The 13,448-nt window shown below is 42.6% G+C and overlaps 1 protein-coding gene across 14 annotated transcripts in view; it reads left to right on the top strand.

Moving 5' to 3' along the window:
• The window catches only part of TFCP2 (transcription factor CP2), a 79,846-nt gene that overhangs the window by 27,241 nt on the left and 39,157 nt on the right, over nucleotides 1-13,448 (top strand). Inside the window, exon 1 of one of the 14 annotated variants that reach the window (XM_063711783.1) lies at nucleotides 155-172. The exons of the other annotated variants lie outside the window; for them this stretch is intronic. The gene's annotated coding sequence lies outside the window, so the exon portion shown is untranslated. Of the gene's footprint in view, nucleotides 1-154; nucleotides 173-13,448 lie in introns of those variants that run through there. 14 annotated transcript variants of the gene reach the window in all.

Genomic DNA, 13,448 nt, shown 5'->3' with positions numbered 1-13,448 from the left:
TTTTCATATTAATTTATAGGAATCTTAAATATATTTTATTAATTTTTTTTTTTTTTTTTGAGATAGGATCTCGCTGTGTCACCCAGGCTGGAGTGTAGTGGCACAAGCTTGACTCACTGCAGCCTCAAACTACTGGGCTCAGGCAATCCTCCTACCTTAGCCTCCCGAGTAGGTGAGACAACAGCTGGGCATGCCACTATGCCTGGCTAATTTTTTATTTTTGTAGAGATGGAGTAATCTACAAAAGTGTTGAGATTACAGGTGTGAGCCATTATGGCCAGCCTCAGATATATTTTAGATACTCATCTTTTGTCAGTTTTGTATGTAGTCAGTATATTCTGCCAGTTTGTGGCTTGTCATTTCCCTCTCTTTATGTGTCTTTGGTTCTAAGGTTCTTTTTTTGGTGGGGCGGGTGAAGGGACAGGGTCTTGCTCTCTCGACCAGGCTGGAGTGCAGTGGCAATCACAGCTCACTGCAGCCTCGAACTCCTGGGCTCAAGTGATCCTCCTGCCTCTGCCTGTCAAGGAGCTGGGACCACAGGCATGCACCACCATGCCTGGCTAATTTTTTGTATTTTTTGTGGAGACGGCGGTCTCCCTATGTTGCTGAGGCTAGTCTCAAACTCCTGGGCTCAGGCAGTTCTCCCACCTTGACCTACCTCAAAGTGTTGGGATTACAGGCATTAGCCACCATGCCTGGCCTAAAGTTCTTAACTTAGTATAACTTATGAATCTTTTATGGTATATGATTTTTGAGTCTTGTCTAAGAAAATCTTTTTTTTTTTTTTTTTTTTGAGATAGTCTTACTCCATCACCCAGGCTGGAGTGCAGTGAGTGGTGTGATCTTGGCTCACTGCAACCTTCACCTTCTGGGTTCAAGCAATTCTCCTGCCTCAGCCTCCCAAGTAGCTGGAATTACAGGTGTGTACCACCACACCCGGCTAATTTTTGTATTTGTATTTGTATTTTTTTTTTTCCGAGACAGAGTCTCACTCTGTACCCCAGGCTGGAGTCCAGTGATGTGATCTCAGCTCACTGCAACCTCCACCCCCCAGGTTCAAGCGATTCTCCTGCTTCAGCCTCCCAGGTAGCTGGAATTACAGGTGTGCACCACCGTACCCAGCTAATTTTTGTATTTAGTATTTTTTTTTGAGACGAAGTCTCACTCTGTCCCTGAGGCTGGAGTGCAGTGGCACAATCTCAGCTCACTGCAACCTCTGCCTCCCAGGTTCAAGCGATTCTCCTGCCTCATCCTCCCAAGTAGCTAGGAATACAGGCGCCCACCACCATGCCCAGCTAATTTTTGTATTTTTAGTAGAGACAGGGTTTCACCATGTTAGCCAGGCTGGTCTCGAACTCCTGACCTCAAGTGATCCACCCACCTCGGCCTCCCAAAATGTTAGGATTATTATAGGTGTGAGCCACTGCACCTGGCCTAATTTATGTATTTTTAGTACAGACGGCATTTTGCCATGTTGGCCAGGCTGGTCTCAAACCCTTGACCTCAAGTGATTCTCCCGCCTCAGCCTCCCAAAGTGTTGGGATTGCAGGCATGAGTCACCGTGTCCAGTGTTGTCTAAGAAATTCTTGCTTATGCTGAGGCCGTAAAGATATTCTCCTGTATTGTCTTTTTAAAGTTTTCTATGTTTGCTTTTCACACTTTAGTCTTTAATCTACTTAAAGTTGATTTTGTATTGGGTGTTGCTAAGGCTCCAATTCCGTTTTTTTCACCTACAAATGTCTAATTTTTCCAGCATAATTTCTTGAAAACTCCATCTTTTGCCACTGATCAACTATACCAGCTGTCATAAATCAAATTTCTATATATGTGGGGTCAGTTTATGGGTTCAGTGTTCTCTTCTATAGGTTAATTTGTCTATCTGTGTCAATACCATGCTGTCTTAATTACTAAAGTTTTTAAGTAATTGTTGGTATCTGGCAGGGCGTAGCCCTCATCTCATTCTTTTTCAGGAGTATTTGGCCTTTCTTGGTTCTGCTTATTGATAGAAATTTTAGAATGGCTGGGTGCAGTGGCACACACCTGTAATCTCAGCATTTTGGAAGGCTAAGGTGGAAGGATTGCTTGAGCCCAGGAGTTTGAGACCAGCCTGGGCAACATAATCTCTACAAAAAAATTGAAAAATTAGCCAGGTGTGGTGGTGCACACCTGTAGTCCCAGCTGCTCAAGAGGGTGAGGTCGGGGGAGGATTGCTTGAGCCTCGGCAGTTGAAGCTGCCGTGAGCCATGATTATGCCACTGCACTTGGCCTGGGCAGCAATGAGACCCTGTCTCAAAAAAATTTTTTTTTTTAGAATCATCTTGTCAAGTTGAATCTATTGCGATATTTATTGGAATTGAACCTATAGATGAATTTGGGATAAATTGACATCATTGGCATATGTATCCAGCCTTTCAATCCTTGAACATAATGTAACTCTCTATTTAGGTCTTATCTGAATATTTCTTGAATTTGTCTGCTTTGTATCTGTACTTTCGTTGCTGGGTCAAATTCTCGTTGTTTCTTACCTGGACTGTTGAATAGCTTTCAACTCCCCATCTTTGGTCTATCTTTTCCAAGAGACAGCCTAGCATAGTGACATCTGAAACCAAACTTAGGGGTTTGAATTCTGGCCCCACCAGGATTGGGCAAATTACTTAACACCTCCATGCTTCTCTTTAAAATGGAGATAATAATAATAGTACTTACTTTGTGAGATTGTTATGAAGATTTAATGAGTTTATATATGTAAAATAATTAGGGTAGTGTCAGGCAACTAGTAAGTGCTCAATAAATGCTAGCAATTATTACTGTCATATAAATTCTAGTAGCTTACCTCCAGAGCCTGTCCTCAAATTTCTATTCTCTACTGAAGAGAACGTGAACTCAAGATATATTTTATAGATAAAAATGTATAGGACTTACTAAGGGACATGAGGATAAGAGGAAAGGATCAATCTAGGATGCTTTCAAGAGTTCTGGTTGAATATTTTGTTGGATGGTGTTGCCATTTGCTGAGAAAGGGGGATAGGCTAGTTATGTTTGGAATAAGATCAAGAGTTTTATATTGGACTTGGTCCATTTGGTATCTCTGAGAGACATCAAAAAGGCAGTGTTAGGTAGGTATTAAATATGCAAATCAATATACAAGTCTAGACCTAGTAGACACATTTGGGAGTCATCAGAATAAAGAGATACTTAAATGTATGGGAGTTAATGAGATCTTCTGAAAATGTAGAAAGAGAAGAGCCAAAAATCAAGTCCAGAGATTTTGTAGAGGAGGAGGGTTGCCACAAGGGAGTTGAGAAGATGTTGCCAGTGAGGTAGGAAGAAAATTAGGTAAGAGTATTCAGGATCCAGAGAAGAGAGTGGTAAATTTAGGAGTTACAGTTGTGTTGAGTGCTCCTGAAAACAGAAGTAAGATGAGCCCTGAGAAGTGACCATTGAGTTTGGCTACATGGAAGTCATTGCTGACCATGACAAGTACTTGCCATGGTGTGTTGTAGTGAAAGCTGAACTGTCTTGGTTGAAGGAATGAATTGGAAGTGAGGAAATAGAGATTCTGTGTATAAAGACTTTTAGTTTTGAAAGGTACAGAGAAGTACAGCAGTAGTTGAAGGCGGATGTGGGAAGACTTTCTTTTTAAAAGATGGGAAATACTCAAATGTGATGGTATGCTAATGGGAATGATCCATGGAGGAAGATTGATGGTACATGTATTGGGATAATCAGAGGAAAAAGGTTCTTAAGAATTGAGAAGGGATGGGATCCAAGTCTGTGGGTAAGGATTAGCCTTTCCCAGGAGGAGGAACTTAGCCCTCATTGCATCAGGAGCAAAAGAGAAGATGGTTTCAAGGGCAGATAGGTTTGTAGGTTTGATAGGGAAAGAAGATGCTTAAAAATGTATGAGAGATTTAATTAATTAAATTGTACACGAAGAAGTAATTGCAGTAACATGCAGACCCGTAAAGAAGAATATTCAGGAGATCTTCACAGGGATGGTAGACAGCCAGGTACTCAATACAGATTTGATAATAAATGGTAGCAGCATTGTCTTGACTATTCATCCACAGTATAACCCAATCATGTTTGCCGAGTAGCCTAATTATAAAGACTTTTTTTTTTTTTTTTTTTGCGACAGAGTCTTGCTCTGTCACCCAAGCTGGAGTGCCGTGGCTCACTGCAATCTCCGCCTCAGGGATTCAAGCAGTTCTTCTGCTTCAGCCTCCTGAGTAGCTGGGATTACAGGTGTGCGCCACCACGCCCGGCTAATTTTTGTATTTTTAGTAGAGACGGGGTTTCACTGTGTCGGTCAGGCTCGTCTCAAACTCCTGACCTTGTGATCCACCCGCCACGGCCTCCCAAACTGCTGGGATTACAGGCCTGAGCCACCATGCCTGGCTTTTTTTTTTTGAGACAGAGTCTCACTCTGTCACTCAGGCTAGAGTGCAGTGGCGCCATCTCGGCTCACTGCAACCTCTGCCCCCCAGGTTCAAACGATTCTTGTACCTCAGCCTCCTGAGTAGGTGTGATTACAGGCATGCGCCACCATGCCCAGCTATTTTTTTTTTTTTTTGTATTTTTAGTAGAGATAAGGTTTCACTATGTTGTCCAGGCTTGTCTCTAGCTCCTGGCCTCAAGTGATCTGCCCGCATCGGCCTCCCAAAGTGCTGGGATTACAAGTGTGAGCCACCCTGCCCAGCTAAAGACCCCTATTTTTTATATGGGCATATTCTTATTATTTTAGTCATTTAAAAAAATAGTGTTTATTGAGTACCTAGGATGGCCAGGTCTTGTTGATAATAGGGTGACAAGACAAAGAAGATCCTTGCAAGAATAGAGCTTGCATTCCTATGGGAGAAGTACAGAGAAGAAACTATAAACAGATAGATAAGGAAATTTCAGAAAGAAGCGCCATAAAGAAAATATATGGAGTCTTCTTTAGGTAGAATGACAAGTGAATGTCTCTCTGCAGAGGTACACACTTGAACACAGACCTAAATAATAAAAAGAACCACACAGAAATCTGGAAATTTATTTAACCTTCTGGGCAGAAAGATCAGCTATATTGCAGAATCTTTTAGTTCTTCCCCCACCTCCCCCTGCTTTTTTTTTGTTTTTTTGGTCCCAGCTACTCAGGAGGCTGAGGTGAGAGGATTGCTTAGACCCAGAAGTTCAAGACCGTCCTGGGCAAGATGGTGAGACCCCATCTCTACAAAAAAAATTGTAAAAAATATTATTTTATTATTATTATTATTATTTGTATTTTTTAGACAGAGTCTCACTCTGTCGCCCAGGCTGGAGTCCAGTGGTGTGATCTCAGCTCACTGCAACCTCTGCCTCCCAGGTTCAAGCGATTCATCTGCCTCAGCCTCCCAAGTAGCTGGAATTACAGGCGCCTGCCACCACGCCTGGCTAATGTTTGTATTTTTAGTAGAGACAGCGTTTCACCATGCTGGCCAGGCTGGTCTCAAACTCCTGACCTCAGATGATTCACCTGCCTTGGCCTCCCAAAATGCTGCGATTACAGGTGTGAGCCACCGCGCCCAACCAAAAACTTTAAAAATTAGATGGTTGCAGTAGTGTACCTCTGTGGTCCCAGCTATTCAGGAGGCTACGGCAGGAGGATCCCTTGAGCCTAGGAGTTTGAGGCGGCAGTGAGCTATGATAGTGCCACTACACTCCAGCCTGGGTGACAGTGTGAGACCCTGTCTCTAAAAAATGAAGGAAAGAAGGGAGGGCCTAGGTGCAGTGGCTCGCGCCTATAATCCCAGCACTTTGGGAGGCTGAGGTGGGAGGATCACTTGGCCCAGGATTTTGAGACTAGCCTGGGCAACATTTTGAGACCCCACCTCTACCAAAAAAAAAAAAAAAAAAGAAAAGAAAAGAAAGATAGAAAAGAAGGAAGGAAGAAAAAAGGAAGAAAGACAGAGTCTCACTATATTACTCAGGCTGGTGTTGAATTCCTGGGCTCAAGTGATCCTCCGCCTCAGCCTCCCAAAGTATTGGGATTATAAATGGGAGTCACCATGCCTGGCCTTTGAGTCCTTTTCAGGTTCTTTTAGTGAAATCATAGTTAATCGATACTATCATTTCATTAGTATGAGTTGTGCAAATATCCATGCATAAGTGTTAGAGTGCAACACCTTTAGAAATATCTTTGGAGCACTAAGTGGGAGCTTTTGATTATATATTTTTCCCCTCAGGAATGTTTTGAACAGTTGCTACTTAATATGAGGCATTGAGTGTTGATAAACAAGGATAAAACTTGGATAAAATGGTTTATTTGCTTACTATTTCCCTACTGCCTGAAATAGTTCCAGGCATATCAGTGTTCGTAATGTATATATTGAATGAATGAATAAACTCATTTGTAAATCCAGTATTTAATAGCTGTGTAACCTTGGGCACATCATTTAACATTTCTAATTACGGTAGCCTCGGTTCCTTCAGTTGGAACATGGTGAGGAGGAGACAGTTCCTCCTACCTCACAGCATTATTGTATGAATTAGATGGAAATTTATGTGCAAAAAATGAATCATAGCAATTGAGTTGAGGTAGAACAGAGCAGATGGACCCCAAGGCCTGGGGGCAAGGGAAGGAACTGCAGTTTGTCTGCTGAATCTTTTAAAAAGGGCAGAGAGGCCAGGTGCAGTGTCTCCTGTCTGTAATGTCAGCACTTTAGGAGGCTGAGGCAGGAGGATCCGGAGAGGCCAGGAGTTCAACACCAGTCTGGGCAACATAGTGAGGCCCTGTCTGTACAAAAAATTAAAAGATGAGCCAGGCGTGGTGGTGTGTGCCTATAGTCCTAGCTACTTGGGAGGCTGAGGCTGAGGTGGGAGGATTGATTGGGCCCAGGAGTTTGAGGCTTGCAGTGAGCTATGATCACGCCACTGCTCTCCAGCCTGGGCAACAGAGCAAGACGCCGTCTCACTATACATATGTAGATAAAGGGAAAAGAGAGATGGGAAGTATGGTGAGAGATGAGACTGAAAAGGTAAACTGGGCCCAGTTTTGAAGGGTTTTGGGAACCATGTTGAAGAGTTAGCACGGTATCATGACTGCATTGGGAAACCACTGAAGCTTTATTAACAGAGAAGGGACATTTCTAGATTTACATTTTTAAAAATTTACTCTGGCTGCAGATTGGAGGATAATGATAAAAAGCTAGTTATCATGCCTGAGGAGGGTTGAAGCTTAGTAAACTGGGTGTCTTCTGCTCTGCATATCCTTAGAAATAACAAATTTACTCTCTATCTATAAAAGACAAGGGGCAAATAACATTTCTGCTTTTATTGCATCATCAGGTCTAACTGGTTACATCTCTAGGGAATTTGCTGGCCATTTTAGAAGAAAAGGCCTTCCTTCATCAGAAATGTGGTCTGGCTGGGCACGGTGGCTCACACCTGTAATCCCAGCACTTTGGGAGGCCAAGGCTGGTGGATCACCTGAGGTTGGGAGTTCGAGACCAGCCTTACCAACGTGGAGAAACCCCGTCTCTAGTGAAAACAGAAAGTTAGCCAGGTGTGGTGGCGCACACCTGTAATCCCAGCTACTCAGGAGGCTGAGGCAGGAGAATCGCTTGAACCCAGGAGGCGGAGGTTGTGGTGAGCCAAGATCACGCCATTGCACTCCAGCCTCTCACCGTTGCACTCCAGCCTGGGCAACAAGAGCAAAACTTGGTCTCAAAAGAAAAAAGAAATGTGGTCTGAAGGAGGAGAAATGTTCATAAGTCCTATCACTTTCAGCATAAAAGAGAAGAGATGGTTAGAGCCTATTTACCATTTCATAGGACTAACTATTCTGGTATTTTCAGGATTTTCCTGAAAGTCATCAGCAATTAAAGCCTTAAAACACAGAAAACTAGGCCAGGCACAGTGGCTCACACCTGTAATCCCAACACTTTGGGAGGCCGAGGCGGTTGGATCACTTAAGGCCAGGAGTTTGAGACCAGCTTGGCCAATGTGGTGAAACCCCATCTCTACTAAAAATAAAAAATTAGCCAGGCATGGTTTACATGGGATTATAGGAGTGCGCCTGTAATCCCAGCTACTTGGCAGGCTGAGGCGGGAGAATCACTTGAACGTGGAAGGCGTAGGTTGTAGTGAGCTGAGATAGCACCACTGCACTACAGCCTGGGCGACAGAGTGCTACTCCATCTCAAAAAACAAACAAAACACACACACACACAGAAAAATAGAAAATAAATAAATACACAGAAAAGTGTCTGTGCTTGCCTTTCAGTATGGGGAGGAATGAGGGACTAGAGAGATTGTCCTACTTTGAAGCCAGGCATGGTAGGGAGTACAGGATGAGCAAGACATAAGAACTCTCAAGTATAGAGAGGTAGTAGTGATGCTCACCAGTGAAGATGGAAACCTAACTGCAAGGGGGAAGAAAAGCATGAGCTGGTAGACATTTTGGATCGGAAAAGAAGCTTTGAGGCTCAGCACTATAAAGGGCTAAGTGTGGATTCCCTTAGTCACAAGAAAACAAAACAAAACAAAAACTGTTGGTGTTTTCCCAGTTATGCCATACTATGATGATATACATTTGATCTTTGAATACTGAAATGGGAGTTCTATTTTCTATATCAAAATAGTCAGATTCCCTTCAAAATATGGCCTATGAATATTGCTGTGAGTTGCCATTTTTTGCCTAACTGGAAAGAGTCAGTGATTTCAGAAATTTAATAAAAGAGCCTAGTACTAATGATGCCACAGGTGATGTTTTCAATTAGCAGTGTTTTAATGAGATTTGTAGGCTGGTAAATGCTAATCCTGTAATGTATGGAAAAAAACTAAGAATGTAGGCCTATATCTGGTAAATCTCCTGAGGTAGGGCTTTGCTGATTGAGATTTCCTTGATTAAACTTTTAATATCTTACAAGCTCCCTGGAAGTAAATTTGTATCTGACACAGATACTTTTCAGCTTCAAAAATAAATAAGGTTAGCAAAAATTAGATGTGTTTAGTGACTTAATAAGCTAAAGGAAAATAAAAGCACATTTCTGGTAGGTATAAATAATTGGTAGTTGGCAAATAATTCAGCAGAGTAGAAATGCGAGAGACTGAAAGACTTGAGGCAAAAAAAGGGAAATCAGCTCCATTTTTTTGGTAAACTTTGAGATGTACATAATGAAATGTACATCTGGTATCTCGCAAATGGTCTAAACTGATCTCATAATAATGCTGAAGAAATAGAAAGATTTGTACTCCAGAAGCACTTCTTAAAGTGCTTAAAGAACATTAAGCCCAGTTTTGACATCTGGGAAACAGTTCTAGAACCAGTATTCCCAGAGAAAGACTATCAAATGACAGGTATCTCTCTCAGGGACAGCATAAAATCCAGATATGGTGTAGTTTTTTTGTTGCTGTTTGTTTTTGAGACAGAGTCTCCTCTGTCGTCCAGGCTGAGATGCAGTGCAGTGGCACAGTGTCTGCTCACTGCAACCTCCTCTCCCGGGTTCAAGCAATTCTCCTGCCTCAGCCTCTCAACTAGCTGAGACTACGGGCTACAGGCGCGTGCCACCATGCCGGCTAATTATTTTTTATACTTTTGGTAGAGATGGAGTTTCACCACGTTAGCTAGGCTAGTTTCAAACTCCTGACCTCAAGTGATCGACTTGCCTTGGCCTCCCAAAGTGCTGGGATTATAGGCATGAACCACTGTGCCCAGCCTATGGTGTAGTTTTTATCTACTGCTCACTTGTGTTTCCATGTTCCTGCTTTGAAACTGGAGGGGAATAGAGGTAAGCTACTCAGGGCAGTTGCATAAAACATACTATAAACATACTAGGCCCTTTCAAGTTACATCATTTTTACTATATATTTTAAAATAATTCTTTTATTATTAGTAATACTGCTTCTTTTATTATCAGTAATACTGTAAAGACAGTGAACTGGAGAGGAAGAAAACATGAGGGGTTTGCAGAATAATTTAGTGTGGTATTGCTGTGAAGAGATAGAAATTTAGATGACAGTGATGTTATGCTCTGTCAGGGAACCTTCTTTTTCTTTTTCTTTTTTTTAGAGTCTCGCACTGTTGTCTGGGCTGGAGTGCAATGGCGCGATCTCAGCTCACTGCAACCTCCACCTCCCAGGTTCAAGAGGTTCTCCTGCCTTAGCTTCCTGAGTAGCTGGGACTACAGGCACCTGCCGCCACACCTGGCTAATTTTTTTTTGTATTTTTAGTAGAGATGGGGTTTCACTCTGTTGGCCAGGCTGGTCTTGAACTCCTGACCACGTGATCCGCCCACCTGGGCCTCCCAAAGTGTTGAGATTACAGGCATGAGCCACCGTGCCCAGCTAGGGAAACTTTTTTAACTTGTTTATTGCTATATTCCTGCCACCTAAAACAGGGCCTAGAACATAGCAAGTGCTCAAAGACTATTTGATGAATTCAAAAAAGAAAAAAACGTTTTGAAGGGATTTACTGAGACAGTGTCAGACTGAGTGTTTTTACCCCAGTAGTGGTGATGAGTATGTGTAGACCTGAACAAATCCCCTCACCCTTTGTGGTAATGTTTCAAGATAGCTCACTGAGGACCTCTGTAAAGTCAAGTCTTGATATAAAAAGATGGTCATCCTAGATGACATAGAGATCAAACCCATTCATTATCTTAGTTTATTAATACATAGCACTGAGTAATTAAGCTCACCAATCCCTCCTCCCCATTTGGATTTAGTTGACATGGGATATGGCCTGGAAGGGATTTTTTAAAGCTCCCCAGGTGATTCTAATGTGCAGCTGCTAAGATTGAGGGCCACTGCTATTTATATGCCTTTCATACAGACCTGACTTGAATTTAGTAATATAATATACAAATACAGCAGAAGATGACTTGAAAACTGTCTTATTTCTAAATACTTTCTGACTTGAAAAGCAGGATCTGATCATAGTTGTTTTTGTGTGTGTGTGTGTGTGACAGTCTCGCTCTGTTGCCCAGGCTGGAGTGGAGTGGCACAATCTTAGCTCACTGCAGCCTCTGCCTCCCAGGTTCAAGCAGTTCTCCTGCTTCAGCCTCCCGAGTAGCTGGGACTACAGGTGCCCACCACAACCCCTGGCTAATTTTTCTATTTTTAGTAGAGATGGGGTTTCACTATGTTGGTCAGGCTGGTCTCGAACTCCTGGCCTCAAGTGATCCGCCTGCCTCGGCCTCCCAAAGTGCTGGGATTACAGGTGTGAGCCACTACGCCCGGCCCTGAATTGTAGGTTGTTGTTTTTTTTTTCTTTTTGAGACAGAGTCTCACTGCACAGTCACGGCTCACTGCAGCCTCAACCTCCAGGGCTCAAGTGATCCTCCCACCTCAGCCTCCTGAGTAGCTGGGACTACAGGTGCACGCCACTACGCCTGGCTAATTTTTAAAAATTTTTTTTAGAGACAAGGTCCCACTATGTTGCCCAGGCTGGTTTTGAACCCCAGGGCTCAAGTGATCCTCCTGCCTTGGCCTCCCAAGTGCTGGGATTATAGGCATGAGGCACAGTGCCCAACCTGTGTTTGTTTGATTATCTATTTAGGTAGATATTATTCCTGTATTTAAGTAGCTGAATTACAGTATGATCTTTTAGACTTGTCTTTTATTATGTTTGTTTTAAAAATACTGTTAAAGGAAGTGTAAATAAACTTGATTTAATTTGGTACAAAGTTCTAAGGGACACAAAAGACTAGAGCAGTATTTTTTCCAAACTTCAGGTTGTAGTAAAAATTTAAAATGAAGTCAAATAGAAAATACCAAGGCCAGGCGGAGTGGCTCATGCCTATAATTCCAGGAGTTTGGGAGGCTGAGGCTGGCGGATTGCTTGAGCTCATAAGTTTCAGACGAGCGTGGGCAACATGGTGAGATCCCATTTCTACTAAGAATACAAAAAAAATAGGTGGGCATGGTGGTGCATGCCTGTAGTCCCAGCTACTCAGGAGGCTGAGGTGGGAGAATGGCTTCAGCCCGGGAGGTGAAGGTTGCAGTCAGCCAAGATCGCACCACCAGACTCCAGCCTGGGCAATAGAGCCAGACCTTGTCTCAAAAAAGAAAAAAAGAAAAAAAAACAAAATTAGTAAGTATTGTTTTGTGAAACTTTTCAGTTCTGTAGACGCACAAACATATGTACGTGTGTACTGGGTCTGAATATAAAATGGCTTACCTAATACAAATGGTATTTCAAGATGTTGAAAACCACAAAACTAAAGAATATGTGACAAGATGGAGGAAGGAAGATAGTCATCCCATCATTCCTTTAATGGGGCTACACTGATTGTTACACACATTTATTTTCTCCTTTTTTCTCTGTTTCTTATACATTTTTGTTTGTTTTCTTATCCAGTTGCTTAATTTTTGGATCTGGCCATATTGTTCAAATTCTTTAACACTGTTTCTTTCTTTCTTTCTTTCTTTTTTTTTTTTTGAGACAGGGTCTCGCCCTGTCGCCTAGGCTGGAGTGCAGTGGTGCAATCACAGGTCACTGCAACCTCCATCTCCCGAGTTCAAGTGATTCTCGTGCCTCAACCTCACAAGTAACGGGGACTACAGGCACCTGCCACCACACCTGGCTAACTTTTGTATTTTTAGTAGAGACAGGGTTTTACCGTGTTGGCCAGGCTGGTCTCAAACTCCTGACCTCAAGTGATCTGCCCGCCTCAGCCTCCCAAAGTGCTGGGATTACAGGCATGAGCCACTGTGTCCAGCCAACACTGTTTCTTTACCCAAAGAGTGAAAACAAAGGCCGGGCATGATGACTCACGCCTGTAATCCCAGCACTTTGTGGGGCTAAGGCAGCAGATTGCCTGAGCCCAGGAATTTGAGACCAGTCTCAGTCTGGGCAGCATCACAAAGCCTCGTCTCTACAAAAAAATACAAAAATTAGCTGGGCATGGTGGCACACACCTGTAGTTCCAGCTTTTTGGGAGGCTGAGGTGGGAGGATGGCTTGAGCCCAAGAGGCTGAGGCTATAGTGAGTGGTGATTGCGCCACTGTACCCCACCTGAGCAACAGAGCAAGACTGTCTCAAAAAAAAAAAGAGAGAGAGTGAAAATAGTTATATTTTATTGGCAGTGTAGTTCAAGGTTTTATAGCATTAACTTATTTTAAAAGGTATTTAAGTTCAGATGAGTTATATTGTAATCTGAGGTGGTTTTGGTGCTTTGTTATTTTTTCTTAAATGTCATACAGTGGCTTTTGGAATGTACCTTTTTTTTTTTTTTTTTTTTAGTAGAACTGTTCTAAGTAAGGTTGACTTAATATTTTCCTTTGCATATTCACCATTACTATTAAGTTTTGTTTTAGAACAAAGAAATTTTTTAGAAGCTTTGTTATCTTATTGCATAACAAACCACGCACAAAAACTTAGTGGCTCAAACAACAATGACATCTCATCAATCTCTGGATTGACGGTGCAGTTCTCCTTCATGTAGTATCAGCAGGCTGAGGCTGCAGTCATTCTGAGGCCTAGGCTG

The sequence above is a fragment of the Pongo abelii genome, chromosome 10, assembly GCF_028885655.2.
Source record: "Pongo abelii isolate AG06213 chromosome 10, NHGRI_mPonAbe1-v2.0_pri, whole genome shotgun sequence".
Taxonomy (NCBI): domain Eukaryota; kingdom Metazoa; phylum Chordata; class Mammalia; order Primates; family Hominidae; genus Pongo; species Pongo abelii.
The sequence above is the reverse complement of the archived record's forward strand: the minus strand, read 5'-3'. Positions and strand labels throughout refer to the sequence as shown.